Source organism: Mytilus trossulus, chromosome 3 (assembly GCF_036588685.1).
Source record: "Mytilus trossulus isolate FHL-02 chromosome 3, PNRI_Mtr1.1.1.hap1, whole genome shotgun sequence".
In the NCBI taxonomy this organism is placed as follows: Eukaryota; Metazoa; Mollusca; class Bivalvia; order Mytilida; family Mytilidae; genus Mytilus; species Mytilus trossulus.
Window position 1 is genome coordinate 72,859,617 of NC_086375.1, and position 5,756 is coordinate 72,865,372.

Here is a 5,756-nt window from a genome sequence, read left to right on the forward strand (position 1 = left end):
CACAGGTAAGAAGATTCTTCTACAAAATGTAAAACAACTACTGATAACAAAAAACATGTTCTCCTAGACTTATGTTTGTATGAAATGTCGAGAATAATTTCACCAACAACCTAATGCAGAATTGTGAAACATAGCACTTATGCAGTTTATACCATGAGGTATGGAATATGGATATATGCAAAATGTTAGAATTCTGGGAAAAAACAAATTTTTTGATAACAGTAATTCATTGAAATCTATCAAACTAAGAATGAAAGAAAGTTTAAGTTTATTATCTAGGCCAACTTATGCAATGGTATAAGGAATTGCTTGCAACCTCTGACAAGTAGTCTTGGGTATAAATAATATAAAAATATTGTCCTGTAACTCATCTTACTGCATTTTAGATAGGATCTTGAAAATCTGGTGTCTTATCAACAGAATAGTTGTTTGTGCAGAAAGAGTCATAATTTTGATATCTGCCTCAAGGCCAGAATATTGACAAATATGGATTTGTGTTATCAAAATGAGACCTCTAGGATCATGATCAACCCATAAACTGTCACTTGAACTACTCTTGGATAATGATAATGGATATTGAAAATTGACATCTATCCCCATGAGCTTTGTTACTCTTTCTCTCTCAATATTTTTTTATCTATTCAAGATAAATTCTCAAACACAGGGACCTACAATTATATAAATTGAGGGAAGTATGAAGACCTCCAATAAACAAGATTGTACATGCTGAAATGTGTTGCCTGCTTTACTGAACATGATTGATTTTTGAAGGATTATTCTTTTCTATAAATATTACATAACCTTATCGTTATCAATGATATCAAGGTCATATGAACCCTACCAGACAAACATGTACACTATACAATCATTCTATACACCCAATATAGCTGACTTTACCTTACATTAGCAAGATACGGCCCAAACCAGGATAACTAAACATTGACCAATGAACAATGAGGTCAAGGTAAAATGATACATGCCCGACATATATATATATATATATATACACGAGTCTAAATTGAAAACTACGTTCAAACCTATGATTGCGTTGGATAAAAACCGCAATTTTTATACGTGTGCATGTCAAACAAATTTAGTTGTAGAAGGGTCTAAAATCAGCACAAACAACATTTTCCAAAAGACCAAAAAAGTGAAAAAGTATATTTAAACAAAACGCATTTGACTAACAGGTCGAACAACTGATGTTCTTTAACCCTGCTGACTGCCATTGGCGATTGCCAAATAAAATGGATCACAAGATGTAACAAAATGGATCTTAATATAAATTTAATACTAAACAGAACAAGAGTGCACACGCTAAAATGTCTCGCCTTCTTTACTAATCATAGATATTATGTTGATAGACCAAATATAAAGCTTTATTACAACTGTCACATAAACTCAACATTAACCAAGAAAACAAAACATTGATCAATGAACCATAAAAATGAGGTCAAGGTCAGATGAACCATGCCAGGCTGACATGTACAGCTAACAACTCTTCAATACAACAAATATAGTTGACTTATTGCTTATAAATTCAGAAAAACAGACCAAAACACAAGAACTTAACACTGAGCAATAAGCCGTGAAAATGAGGTCAACATCAAATAAAACCTGCGTAACAGACATATAGATCATAAAATATTTCCATACACCAAATATAGTTGACCTAATGCATAAAGTATTAGAAAAATAGACCAAAATTCAAAAACTTAACTATAACCACTGAACCATGAAAATGAGGTCAAGGTCAGATGACACCTGTCAGCTAGATATGTACACCTTACAATCATTCCATACACCAAATATAGAAGACCTATTGCATATAGTATAAGAAAAACAGACCAAAACACAAAAACTTAACTATAACCACTGAACCATGAAAATGAGGTCAAGGTCAGATGACACCTGTCTGCTAAACATGTACACCTTACAATCAGTCCATACACTAAATAGAGTAGACCTATTGCATATAGTATAAGAAAAACAGACCAAAACACAAAAACTTAACTATAACCACTGAACCATGAAAATGAGGTCAAGGTCAGATGACACCTGCCAAATGGACATGTACACCTTACAGTCCTTCCATTCACCGAATATACTAGACCTATTGCTTATAGTATCTGAGGTATGGACTTGACCACCAAAACTTAACCTTGTTCACTGATCCATGAATTGAGGTCAAGGTCAAGTGAAAACTGTCTGACGGGCATGAGGACCTTGCAAGGTATCATACCAAATATAGTTATCCAATTACTTTAATATAATAAGAGAGAATTTAACATTACAAAAAAATCTTAACTTTTTTTCTCAAGTAGTCACTGAACCATGAAAATGAGGTCAAGGACATTGGACATGCGACTGACCGAAAGTTCGTAACATGAGGCATCTATATACAAAGTATGAAGCATCCAGGTCTTCTACCTTCTAAAATACAAAGCTTTAACTAACGCCGCTGCTGCTGTAGCCGCCGGATCACTATCCCTATGTTGAGCTTCTGCAACAAAAGTTGCAGGCTCGACAAAAAAGTTTTGTTAACCTGTGGCCACGATGTTATGCCACAAACATACGGTGTCAATATTTCTTTAGTACACCAGATCCGAATTTCGACAATAAATGTCTCTTCAGTGATGTTAGGGATCAAAACAGTATTCGGAAGGCCATATAAAAAGTACCCTCATTTTTAGATTAACTCTTGAATTTTAAGAGTCAATATAGGATGAACGGATCATATAAACCTGAGGGAAAATATGATACATGCCCAAACAAAAAATATAAACGAGTCTAAATTGAAAACTACGTTCAAACCTATGATTGCGTTGGATAAAAACCACAATTTTTATACGTGTGCATGTCAAACAAATTTCGTTGTAGAAGGGTCTAAAAACAGCACAAACAACATTTTCCAAAAGACCAAAAAAGTGAAAAAGTAGATTTGGGCCCTTTATAGCTGGTTGTTCGGTGTGAGCCAAGGCTCCGTGTTGAAGGCCGTACTTTAACCTATAATGGTTTAATTTTTGAATTGTTGTTTGGATGGAGAGTTGTCTCATTGGCACTCACACCACATCTTCCTATATCTATTAAACAAAACGCATTTGACTAACAGGTCGAACAACTGATGTTCTTTAACCCTGCTGACTGCCATTGGCGATTGCCAAATAAAATTGATCACAAGATGTAACAAAATGGATCTAAATATGAATTTAATACTAATCAGAAAAAAGTTTTGTATATATGTATATATACAAATTCCATAAACCTCACATAGTTGAATCTATTGCTGATAGTATCTGAGAAATAGAACTTATATAGCTTAATACAGAAAGTGTTTTCCAATACAGCTGCTGCCTTTATGCCTGAGAAACTGCTGTTGATAGTACCAGTAATCCCTATGTCTCACATTTTGCAGTCCAGATGGGGGTAAGATTGCAATTGGTCACATGGTTAAGTGAACAAAAAGCTGAACGATTCTTCCTCTTGATGGGAAAAATTTAATGTAGGTTTAGTAAACACAAACAAATAAAACTGACCAGCAAATACAGTTTATTTTGACTAAATATCACATTCAATAATCTGGAATGAAAATAAACAGATCATTGTTACAAATAATCATATAATTGCCACTGATAATGTTGTATTAGATGCCAATCTGCATAAGAATCGATGACAAACAAAAAACCCACTTAAGTTTACATTGATATAAGTTCAAAATATATAATGGTACATAATATACCATTAGTTTGTACATAATATACCATTAGTTGCCCTTTCCTGCTTTTGTATTTCAAGATATTATTTGGTTGAAATGTACTAGAAATTACCAAATAAGGGGGAGTTAACTCCGTAACTTGCAGACATTCTAACCAAAAGTTATTTGGAGAATTATTTAATTACCAGACAAAAAGAAACAAAAGATCTACCATTTCTAACTCAGGACGAGGATAACTTAGAAATAGAATGGTTAGGTCGGCAGGTTTTTCAAGTCATGTTTTTAAATTCTTCTAAATTGTGTGATTCTTACAAAGACTGGCACTTAACTGATAACTGACAAAGTTTCCTTTTTGTCATAATGACTGTAAAAATATAATGGTATCTACACTCTGAACAGCAAAAATTTAACTGTGTAATCTGAGTCACAGACTGCAATAATGACCAGACATAATGTTTATTATACATTTACATGCATATTACTATATTAGCCTTTAAAAAATATTATCTCACTCCAATTACACACAATAACATACAATATTCAAAACTAAAATTCATTATATATTTTTGTTCTTCAGATTAATTTGAAATTAATTTGATTTGTAGCTACCATTAGATGTCTTTTTAGTTGTTTGTATAATATTCATTTATTAACTAGCAAATAGTGCCTCCAAAAGTTTTTTCATTTTCATGAGAAAATTTTAAAGAATTCAGCAAAAAATCTTACTGTTGAAGTTGATTTAAGTCAGTCATGAACAATTGAATATGCTTACTTTAGTATTAAGAATTTTAGTGAAATTGTTCACAGGACCATTACAAAACAAGTGATATTAACATTTTTAGTTTTTGAAAATTTAATCATAATTTATCAAATCTGTATTCTTGCCAGATTTATATTCATGATTAGGACAATTAATAAAACCCTATCTGAATGTCTATCTTCATCTAAGAAATTTACAAGATGAATATAGTTTTTGATTTATTTCTAAACGATGCATGCTTCAAATGGAACATGTGAGTCATTTAATATTATATGGTAATGATACTTATCCAGGTGTAATGATAAGTCGTTATACTAAGGCTATTTTTTTCTTTTTTTTTCTGTAGACTTAGCTTTAATTTTTTATAACCATGCATTGGCAAGCTTGAAAACTCGTAATTGTTTGTCAGTAACTAAATGTACAATGATGTCCCATACAGAACCTTCTGACCTTGTTTGTTTACATTAAAATTTCAATGGCGTCAAAATCACGTGATGTCAGTTCGTTATATCCAATCAAATTGCTCTACTGTCAATTAGGGGATTTTTCAGTCTACAGCAATTACGTTATTTCTTTCTGGGATATTGCTTCAAAATAGTTTGCAATAGTTCTGGGTTTTATTCAACAGGAAAACTCTTTTTTTGCCATCCCTTTTGACATCAAGGGAATTTTGTATGAATATTTACATACAGTCATGATGGTCAGAATATCGATCTTTTTATAATGAATAAAAAGAAAATTCTATGAAAAATAAATGTAAATGGTTTCTTATTAACCAACTCTATATGCCTGTTCAAAATTATGGCATGGGCATCGTTTTTTCATATAGTTTTCCTTTCATTTTGGTTGAGCTTTTTTCGCGGGAAAATCGAGAAAGAGGTAAGGAGCATGTCATTTTTAAATTCCTAAAAATACGTTTTGCTTGACCTATATTGCCTGCCACAAGATTGATGACGCTGAATGGAATGTACACAAAGCAATGGAGGCCAGAAATGGGATTTTGTGAAGTTCTAAAATGTTTTTAAATATACGGAAGTTGGGATTGAAACGGGCATTAGAAAATTGGCATTTTTTGGCAATAACTGAGAACAACAATGAAAACTTACCTTTAGAAATGTTTTTTTTATTCAAAAGTGCAGAAAAAACGTATTTTGCACTGTTTTTCTACGCCAGAAGTACCGTAGTGACATCAATGCGGAGTTTCCCCGTGTGTTAAGTTCAAACACAAATACCTAACGAACTGACAAGATGAACGATCTTAGACTACGGTAGGATACAAAG